The sequence below is a fragment of the Acinonyx jubatus genome, chromosome B1 (assembly GCF_027475565.1).
Source record: "Acinonyx jubatus isolate Ajub_Pintada_27869175 chromosome B1, VMU_Ajub_asm_v1.0, whole genome shotgun sequence".
In the NCBI taxonomy this organism is placed as follows: Eukaryota; Metazoa; Chordata; class Mammalia; order Carnivora; family Felidae; genus Acinonyx; species Acinonyx jubatus.
The window spans coordinates 64338270-64350319 of NC_069382.1; positions in this window are offsets into that span (position 1 = coordinate 64338270).

A 12050-nucleotide genomic window follows, 5' to 3' on the forward strand; every position below is an offset into this window, starting at 1 on the left:
GGTTAAGAATAATGCATAAACTTAGTCGGTAAAGTAGCAGCAGGGTTGAGAGGATTGATTCTGAATTTGAAAGAAATTCTCTTGTGGGTAAAGTGCTATCAAACACCATCACATGCTACAGACAAATTGTTTGTGAAAGAAAGAGTCAAATTTCATCATTGTTGTGTCTTAAGAAATTCCCACAGCTACCCCAATCTTTAGCACCCCCCCACCCTAATTAGTCAGCAGACAGCAGCCACCATTGAGGCAAGATCTTCCACCAGCAAAGGTTATGATTCACTGAAAGCTCACATGACAGCATACTTTTAAGTTCATTTATTTATTTTAAGAGAAAGTGGGCATGCACACGCATGGGGGAGGGGGAGAGAGAGAGACAGGGAGAGATAGAGAGAATTCCAAGCAGGCTCTGCTGTGCACTGTTAGCACAGAGACTAACACAAGGCTTGAACTCATAAACTGTGAGATCATGACCTGAGCTGAAATCAAGAATCAGACAATCAACTGACTGAGCCATCCAGATGCCCAGATAGCATTTTTATATAATAAAATACCTTTTAAGGTATGTACATGGGCTGATTTTTTTTTACATATAATGCTACTATACACTTAACAGACTACTATATAGTGTAAATAAGTTTTAGGTGCACTAAGAAAACAAAAAATTAATTGGACTCACTATTGCAATATTTGGTGTATTGTGGTAGTCTGAAACTCACAGTATCTCTAAGTTATGCCTGTACCATAAAGGTTTATCATTTAAGTTGGAGTACTGGATAACTTTGCACAGTGCATAAGGAGGTGGTGATATTTTTCTGCCTCTGCTTTATTTGTGGATGGGCAAAAAACAAAACCAACCAAATAAACAAAATGAAGATGAAAACAACATAAAGAAATGTGAAAAAAGTCTTACCTCATGGCAGTTCTCACACTGAGAAATATAAAGGCAGTAGAATTTTTTTTAATGTTTATTTATTTTTGAGAGAGAGACAGAGAGTGACTAGGAGACAGGCAGAGAGAGAGAGAGAGAGAGACAGAGAGAGACAGAGAGACAGACAGACAGAATCCAAAGCAGGCTCCATGTTCTGAGTGGTCAGCACAGAGCCTGACACAGGGCTTGAATTCATGAGCTGTGAGATCATGACCTGAGCCAAAATCAGATGCTTAACTGACTGAGCCACCCAGGTGCCCCTCAAGGTAGAAGAAATTGTAAAGTGGTCTCAGGTTGATAGTATCCAAAGCTCATGACATAACAAGACACTTTTTATTTTTTTTATTTTTTTTCAACGTTTTTATTTATTTTTGGGACAGAGAGAGACAGAGCATGAACGGGGGAGGGGCAGAGAGAGAGGGAGACACAGAATCGGAAACAGGCTCCAGGCTCTGAGCCATCAGCCCAGAGCCTGACGCGGGGCTCGAACTCACGGACCGCGAGATCGTGACCTGGCTGAAGTCGGACGCTTAACTGACCGTGCCACCCAGGCACCCCAACAAGACACTTTTTAAATACAGGCCTGAAAAAATTGGCAGAGATAGATATACAAGAAACAAACCACCTGGGATGACAGCCAGGGGATACATAGAGTATATTTTGAATATAATGTGTACACACACACACATACACACACACACACACACACACACACACACACACACACACTTGACTTATACAGACAATGGAATATTATCCATGCAAAAAAGATATGAGCTATCCAGTCACAAAAATACACAGAGAAACTTTGAATGAAACTTTGAAACTTACTAAGTGAAGGAAGCCAATCTGAAACGGCCACATACTGTATGATTCCAACTGTATGACATTCTGGAAAGGTTAAACTGTGGAGATAGTTAAAAGCTCAATGGTTGCCAGGGTAGAGATGAATAGGTAGAGACTAGGGCATTCTTGGGGCAATGAAACTACTCTCTGTCATAATACAAAGGTGGATATATGTCATTATAAATTTGTTCATACCCATAGAATGTACAGCACCCATGTAATGTAAACCATGGATTCTGGGTGATAATTTTGTGTCATTATAGGCTCATCAGTTGTTACAAATTGCCACTCTGGCTTGGATTTTGATATTGAGGGAGGCTATGCAAATACAGGGCAAGGCATATATGGGAAATCTCTTCAATTTCCTCAGTTTTGCTGTGTATCTAAAACTACTTGATAAAAATAGCTTCTCTTTAAAATATCTGATGTGTTTAAAGACATGAGAGATAGCCTTGAAAGTATAATGAAGGAAGAAACTGGTATCAAAAAGGACAAGCCAATTTTGAAAAATAACAAAATAGAACTATAATAAACTCTAATAGAACTGAAAACAAATTCTTGAAATTGTACCCCAGTGAATTTGACAAAGAAGAGAGAACTAGTGAAATAAAAGAGCATAAGAAATTACACAGGAAAAAAGGTGATATAAATTATGTACATCAGAAAAATAAAGATTTCAGGCAAAACCACCAAAAATTTCACATACTATGTGGAAAATTACATTTAGAAATTCTAGTGTAGCTATGATATGTGGTTCAATTGGAGAACGACAATACTTAAATGAGTCCTATTCCTGTTATCTGCTATAATGATACCAATGTGAGGTAATGACAGCAATACATCAGGGTTGTACCAGTGGAGATGCAATGGATGAAAAGAATGTGGAAGCCATTTTGAAAAGACACATTAGTATTTGACAATTCATTAATATAGTTTTGAAGCACTTTCTTCTGTTTATTTGTATTAGTTAAACTTAAAAATTTGGTAGAGATTAAAAAAAAAAAAAACAAAAACCAAAAAAAAAAACAAGCTGGGGCACCTGAGTGGCTCAGTTGGTTAAGCATTTGACTCTTGATTTCAGCTCAGGTCATGATCTCCTGGTTCATTCATGAGATTAAGCTTGCACTAGGCTCCCTGCTGACAGCATGGAGCCTGCTTGGGATATTCTCTCTCTCTCTCTCTCTCTCTCTCTCTCTCTCTCTCTCTCTCTCTGCCCCTCTCTGTCTGCCTGCTTGCAGGCTCTCTCTCTCTCTCTAAATAAATAAATACATAAACTTAAAAAAAATAAATACAAACATACTAAGTCATATAGAATGTTTAACCACCACCACACATTTAGGGATATGGTTGGCCTAATTTTTATGATTATTTTGTAAATATTTATTTATTTTTGAGAGAGAGCATGAGCTGGGGATGGGCAGAGAGAGAGTGGGAGACAGAGAATCCGATGCAGGCTCCAGTCTCTGAGCTGTCAGCACAAAGCCTGACGCAGGGCTCACAAACTGTGAGAACATGACCTGAGCTGAAGCCGGATGCTTAACATTCAGATACTATGCCATTTAACTCCGTCTCTAATGTATTTCCAGGATGCATATATAATTTTGCAAGAAATAGGAAAATCGTTCATTCCAATAAAGGAAGTGTAAACAATTCTACCATTAAAATACTCAACATACCAATGAATAGTACTAACACATTTTTACTGCCCAAAGTTCTCTGACTAGCATTGTTTGGAATATGGTTTGAAAATAAGTTTAAATTCTTCATTTGTGAGATGAACAAAATCCTATTTATAAACCGAAGGTAAAATAAAAATTGTTTTTCTAAATCTATCAAGTATTTGTTCATAAATGTTATACATCAGCTGCTTTCTTGTAGCACAGAAGATAATGCCATCAACAAAAACCACCAATTAACAAAATCTGGTTTACAAACCTTACATAACTATCCTAGGACAATACAAGTAGAAAACACCAAACCTAGAATTAAAAAAATTAAAAAAAACCTTAAACCAGCATAAAACTGTATTCCTTTCACTACATGATGTTGCCCCTCCAGCTGTTCTATCAATTCACACATCCAAGATACTCTGCATTTATTTATACACGACTTGGAAAAACCAGTCTACATTTCATGCTTGGTCACATTGTATTCTGATAGAATTGAAACATCAGGCATAATTTAATTTACTTTTCATTTAATTTCAGATTTAAGACATAGAGAAAATCTTATTGTCTTCCAAATAACAAAGCTTATCATACTCCTCTGTTTAAAAAAAAAAAAATCCAAATGGTTGCTCTTTGTCAGTGAATTAATATATAGCACCTTCACTGTCACTACTCATAATCAGTTCCCAAACTAACTTTTGTCTTGTCCAGGACCCATCACACTCACACATTCCACAGTGAGTTCATATGCAATCCATGATCCATGAACTTATTATTGTTTCTAAGGGTGACTCTAACATATTCCTTTCTATCTTTCAATTACTGATTCTTTATCTGCTAAGTCAACCAGCTCAGAATTATCCTTTTCCCATATTTTTAAAACAGTTATTAAGAGCTTATGTCATTACCCAACGTGTTTTGTATAGCTAGATAACTAGAGGTCAAGCATTGGCCACTTAGGTACTGGGGATAAAATAAGAATGAAAAACTTTTTAAAAAGTAGATTGTTATTTATTTAGAATAGAAACAATAGAAACATTGAGATCTAAAGTATTAGATTTATTTTTTTTTTAATTACCAAGGGTAGCATCGACAGTCTTTGCCTTCTTTACATTCTATAACACATTATAAAGGAATTATCTTTCATATGCCTTTCTTTTTAAAAAATGTTTATTTATTTTGGGAGAGAGCACACATTTAATTTGTGTGCAAGTTGGGGAGGGGCAGAGAGATTGGGAGAGAGAGAATCCTGGGGAGGCTCCACGCTGTCAGCTCCCAGTCCAATCTCGGGCTTGATCTCACCACCATGAGATCATGACCTGAGACGAAATCAAGAGTCAGCTGCTTAACCAACTGAGCCCCTCATATGGCTCTCTAGGTTTGTATCAGCTTCCAGCATTTTAACCTATGTGCTTTCAAAGCCATCTAACGCCTTCTAACATGTCTTTAAGGTGAAGATTTTGCCAGCGTCCCTCCCACTGGGACATCATCCTTTTCAACACAATCATGTTCCTCATTTATGTCTATATGTTCACTTGATTAAGTTTATTTAGTCAGTCTGGCAGCATATCTAGAGTCCCCTAAAGACTGTCACTCTCAACGTTCCCACACCTCACTCTTTGTTTTGTAATTCCATTTATGTTTGATGCGATTTTACTTCTGACATTTATAATTTTTCATTTTTTTTCTTCACTCTCGTATTGTTGGCCAGTTTCCTTTTTTACCATCCATGTTGGTAAATGTCACGTGGGTTTATCACTGAGAGAGAAAGAGGCAGCACAGTAACATGCCCTGCTGATAGTGTGTGACCTTAATAACATGCACAGAGACCAGTCCCTTTTAGATTAAAAAAACAAAACAAAACAAAACAAAACAAAACAAACCAGTGACATAATTGTCCAGAGATCACTTTGTGTATCTATTATTTACTTACTGACTTCTGGACCAAAGAGGTGGCAGTGAATTTTGCACTTCACAGTTTCTCACATGTAATGGTTACTGGCAACTAAAAATTGGACCATATTGTTAGAGGATTTGCATTATTTAACTAAACCATAGTAACTAAAATTCATACTTCTCAGAGTTATTTAAAGCAATGTTGGCTGTAATTCCTCAACAGAAAAGAATGTGTAATACAATAAAAATGCCATTTTTCATAAACATTTTTCAATAGGTGTTTACAAGCAGGATATTCATAGAATCTTGGTGAGATTGTTATGTATCATATGCTCTTGTGTGCCTTGAGAGGGCAGAATAGTGATTTCAAAGGTTGAATATAATTAATGTGTGTTCTTTGATTACTTCGCTTTTGAGGTAATAAGATTACTATAGTTCGTATCGGTCATATATTACTTATAAAAATTAAAATGATCTGTATGTTCTTTGATTACTTAATTTTTGATGTAATAAGATTACCATAGTTAGCATCAGTCATATATTACCCATAAAAATTAAAATGATCTGTATTTTTGGGGCCCCTTGGTGACTCAGTAGGTTAAGTGCCCAAATCTGGATATCAGCTCAGGTCATGATGTCACAGTTCATGAGTTAGAGCTTTACATTGTCAGCTCCGTGCTGACAATGCAGAATCTGCGTGGGATTCTTTCTCTCCCCCTCTCTCTACCCACCCCTGACTCAAGCTCACACACTCTCTCAAAATAAATAAACTTAAAAAAAGTTTAAAAATTTAAAATGATCTTTATTTTTAAATGAGTTAAGGCAAAGACTGTAACTGCCTATTATGGATTAACTGGAAAATGTTGATAATAATGATGGCAACTTTCTTACATTCTAGTTCCATAAGTGAGAGTGCATTGACACGAAAATCTTGATTCATCTTTCAATTGGATATACACTATTAAGTTAATCAGGTTGCTCATACACAAAAATTCAATTTAAGACATTGGCCATATAGGTTTTTCTAAGTGCATAACAGCTGGTATGTACTCTTAATTAAATTTTTTCTTTTCTCCTCTCAAAAATTTACTTAGTCATGAAAAGTGTTAACATAATAACTGATAACTCTTCACGAAATACACATCTTTAGTATTAAAAAGCCATTTATGCATTAGTTGTAAAACAATACACAAAAACAGTGTTTAGAAAAACAGTTGTTTCATTTTAACTATATAGTAGGATCAGGCATATGAAAGACATTGGGGCTTGTTTTAAATTCAACATGAAATATCACAGATAATAACTGTTGGAAAAATAAACAAACCGAAGGTCAAAAAGAATGCAAAGCTCTTTCGTTATTGCCTTATTTCACAGAAGGGTGTGCCACAGTTAGGAACTCGGATTTGGAGTTGCTGGGATTTAGTCCTTTTGCTCTTCTTGTAGCCTTTTCAACAGGTTATGCATAGACTACTGACCCACGCAGTCACGGTTTAGAGCTACCTTTAAGTCACGATTTAGCAGCTACCTTTAAGGATAGTTTTTCTTGAAAACTCAGATTCCTAGCACCTGGGAGAAGCAACAGCCTCTGCAGTCTGTGGGCACAAACTATTTACTGTTCCTGTGGGAGGAGGTGGCTGAAGCTGACTCTGGCAGAAGATGGATGGGATGGGGTGATGCCAGCTGTTTTTATGTAAATCAAGGCACAAAGAAGATTAGGAGGCAGGAGAAATGCAGAAGCAACTTTTTTTTTTTTTAATCTTTTTCTGCTCTTGTCTGCATCACACCAGAGCCACCAGTTCACCCCAGCTTCCAGCTTCATTTGGCATAAAGAACTAGGCTCCCGTAACCTTTCAAAAGTGCCAACCTCAAGTATGTGGTGCCTCTGTCTTAGCTACCTGAACCTTAAGTCTGAGGGGCTTTATGTTTTTTTAACATATATATTCTTAATGTTTATTTACTTTTAAGAGGTAGAGGGGAGGGAGGGGCAGAGAGACAGGGAGACACAGAATCCACAGCAGGCTTCAGGCTCTGAGCTGTTAGCACAGAGCCCGACATGGGGCTCGAACCCAGGAACCTTGAGATCATGACCTGAGCCAAAATTGGGCACTCAACTCACCGAGCCACTCAGGGACCCCCTTCTCTGAAATCTTGATGTACCTAAAGTTATTTTAATCAGTGAAGTTTGAATTTGATCTGACAAACATTATACTTAAAACACATCAAGGAAATGGAAATTGTGTGTGTAAGTTGGGTGTTGGTACTTGCAGAGTGAAAAGTAAAGAACAAAACCAAAACAGAGAAACCTAAAATGGAGAGAAGTTCATTCAATAACAACTTAGAGATGTAGATTAGATCAAAGCATCAGATGAAAGAGTAGAAATGAAAGGCTTTCGGGAAATTATGAATGAAAGGGGAGCAGTGGACATATTTTTAACAAACATTACTGAATTATTTAACACTTTAAAGTAAATACAGGTTATACTTAGACAGTTTGATAAAAATTTTAAAAAATATCAGTTCAGGAAACTAATTCTACACAATAAAGTCTAATTACCCCAAATAACAGGAAATATTATATTAAACATAATAACCCTGAAGACATTCCCATTAAATTCAAGATAAGATAAATAGCAGTCCTTACTAATACTTTTCGTACTATTGTGTGTGGGGGGGGGGCGGGATTTAGTTAATAAAACAAAAATTTTTCAAATTTGTACATTGTGAAAAAGTAGATAAAAATCAGGTTGTATATTACAATTTTATAATCATGATCAACGGAACAGCAGTCATAATGCAATGTAAATGTTTATGTGTGCAACATCTTGGCCAGAGCTGTTAACATTGTCTTCACTTCAATTGAGTTATGTATATTTTTGGAACTACACATGTTGAATTTAAATGTCACTTGATATACCTTCAAGAAAAAGAGCATACTATGACTTGACATTGAAACAAAAAGTTATTTTGTATACAAAAAGGCTTGGGAGTGGGAGAGAACCAAAGCATAAGAGACTCTTAAAAACTGAGAACAAACTGAGGGTTGATGGGGGGTGGGAGGGAGGAGAGGGTGGGTGATGGGTATTGAGGAGGGCACCTTTTGGGATGAGCACTGGGTGTTGTATAGAAACCAGTTTGACAATAAACTTCATATATTGAAAAAAAAAGTTTTGGGAACAGTGGTGGAGATTTACATCTGATATGGTAAAACAGATATTTTTGTTTGAGTAATGCCTACAATTTATGTTTTATTGCAAAGAAAAAAACATACAACATTCTATGGGACTTGAGAAAAGAAGAAACACTAGTACAGAAGGCTTTGTTATAGTTTGTCATTTATATATAAACCAAATGATTTCCTATTATAAGCTAAAGATAAGAGAAATTGCCAACTCCTTGGAATAGATGAAAAATAAAATTAAAAACAATGAGAGATTTGACCAATTTATGATTTATATATCACTCTTGTCAAAGAAACCATTATTGATTTTATAGAAATGTTATGCCCCTTTTGAACAGACCTATTTAACTTCCAGAAATACATGATTCAAGTCTGAAAAAGTGAAATTATGATTTAATTAAAAAGGAAATGCTAATAAAAATTTAGTTACTTCAGCATACCGAGAAAGTATGTTGCCAATCCTAAAGATATCAAGATCATCATCACAGGTTACAAAACTATTACTTCCTTGTGATTTTATTATTACATATAATTTTAAACTGTGGAAGAAGAATAAGGCCATCTCCAAAGATTTTATCATGAGGGGGAAAAGTTTGGATAAATGCTGAAAGGAAGGGTAGGTAAATGTAATAAATATATAATTAGAACATGACTCCTGGAAAATATAATTAGCACTATATCTGTTTAATAATTGAACTTGTAGTCAAAATATTTCCCACAATTAAGAGTTTAGACTGAGACGATTCAAATATTGATACTGTGTAGTAGTTAAGGGTGAGAAAACACTATCATTGAAAAAACTCATAGAGAGGAAAAGAACACTAACCAAACTCATTTGTATTGTAAAGTCAACTTCACCCTCTTTTCAAAGCTGGGCTGGGCATTATAAGGAAGAGGACAGATACCTTTCATGAACACAGATACAGAGCTTTTTACCATGTATCAAATCAGATTTCACAACACAAAAAATATCATACCACATGGCAACATATCCAAGGATTAGATCATGTTTTAACATTTCAAGTTTAATTAAAATACTTTATCACACTGACGAAAGGAGGGGGAAGAGGAGGAGGGAGGAGAGGAGGACAGGTGGTGGGGAAGGGGAATGGAGGAGGAGAAAGGGGGAGGAGAAGGAGTAGGAGAAACAGCAACTGTAACCATTAAGTACAGTGGCAAAGTTCTTAAATTTAAAATATCCACACATTTTCTCTTTAGCATTTCAAACTATAATTGTGCCCATTCTGGAGAGAGAAAGTCTGGATGCTTTTCACCTCCAGGTTTTGTAGTGAAAATAGAGAAAAAAAAGTTTTATTTCTATCTAGATCTAGCTATAGATAGACACACACTCAAATTTGCAAAAATAAAAAAAAATACATTTCCAACTAACTTTATAGGTCAAAAGACATCGTGGAGTTGGTATGTATTTGTGTTTAAATTCATTTAAGTTAAATTCATTTAAGTTAAATTTACCAGTTAAAAATACACAATCGAGATTCTTTATCCATGGACTTATATCCTATTAGTCATAATAATGTACTGTATTAACCTATGATATCCTTTGCCATCTGCTAAAGTAGTGTAGTGCGTGGAGTATAGACACAAATCTTAGTTCCACATTATGTGAACTTGGGCAAATTAATATATCCTGTGACCTGTTTCCTTATCTGTACAAATGGGATAGATCATCACCCACAGGAAACACACACACACACACACACACACACACACACACACAGACACAATACTCCTAGCAATTTTCAGGTTTGCACATTCCTATTTTTTCATAAAAATATTTCATTGTTATTGTTTTTTCTTTCTTTTATCTGACTGAAGGAAAAGGTTGTCTCCTTAGCTTAGCATAATGCTTTGAAAAGGGAATGCATTCATTCAATGTTTGTTTAATAAAATATTTATCAATTCTTCTGGGTGTATTTGTTCTCATCACACAGAAAATGTCAAGAGTTGGCTTCTGAATATTAGATATTAAAATGATCACATCAGCCTTCAGGAAATTTTGAATTAGCATAAAGATAATGTTTGAATACAACGTGTGACCTTCCTACTCAGTACAACTCCAAAGCATCAACCTCATGGGTGTGATTCCATGAACACACGAATGCGCATCTTCACTGTCACAATTCCTCTCTAAGTAAACATTAAGTCAGAATAGGAATATTCTAACATCAGAAAAATGTAGACAAAGGTAATTTTTGTTTACAATTCAAAGGTCTAATCACCTTGATAGGTGTATCACAAAGATTTGTAAACATTTCAATAATTCATCAAAGATCTCCAAAATGAGCAAAGTGTTATATAGTAGACATTAGGATTAATTGAAATAATCATCTTCTTAACATTTCAGCAAAAAAATAAAAAGGTCTAAAGTGAACTCAGTTATAGAATTGACATTCAGACAGCAAAAAATCACTACCTGCCCTCAACTTGTATTAGTGCACGTAAAGGCCTTAATTATTTTTTTGGTAATCAACAGAATCCCCCAAATCCTGAACTATGATTCAATTATGAGTGTGTATATTTGTGTGTGTGCATATATATACATATATACATATGTACATACATATATACATATATATATATATATCAGATTTTTTATACATTAAGCAGCATATATTATACATATATATATGCATATATATGGATGCTGCTTAATGTATAAAAAATTGAGAATGGAAGAAACAAACAAAAAGTTAAATATGACTTTTAAATTACTTAGTAAGTGAAATCAGGTTATGCTAATTTTTAATATAACCTCAACAATATATCTCCTATTGCTTCTGTTCTTTTCAAAATGGAAGCTTTTGAGCTACTACTTACCATTGAATAGCTGTAAATAAGATGCCACATCAGGAAAACTTCATCACCAACAAAATATACTTAATGAATACCTTTCTCTTTACCTATTAATAACAAAAATGCTTTGTTATTATAATTGGAAATATCCACACCAACAGTACAATACTTTTTTCATAAAATAGTAGTGATTAAAGTAATAATATTAAATAAAGTAGCAAGACCCACCTGTGTCTGCACAGATTATTGCCTATAGAACATGAGGTTTTTTTTTCTTTCATTCTATATAAACTACAACCACATTTATTTATTTGTTAATTAATTAATTATTTTATTTATTTAGTATTATAACATTTATTAAATAGTGCTATGGGCTAATACCAAAAGCAAAGAACCAAAGAATTAAAATGTGAGCTATGTAAAATTCCAGCTAAAACGTAAAGTGTCTTATGTATTCATTCATTAGCTAACGAAAAGCCCAAGAAAGACAAGACATCCAATGTAATAAAGTACTGCAAAAGAATTGGCAATTTTCAGTTATCAAAACTGTGGATTCTGCATTTGGTGCCCTTTCCTCAATCAAGAAAAGAAAATATTTGGGGATGTTATATAACATACATATAAAACAATATAGAAAAATACAAAATAAATAATAAATAGCATTTAAAATTGACTGTATATTGTACTCAAATGGCTTAACTGTACACATTATTATTCACAG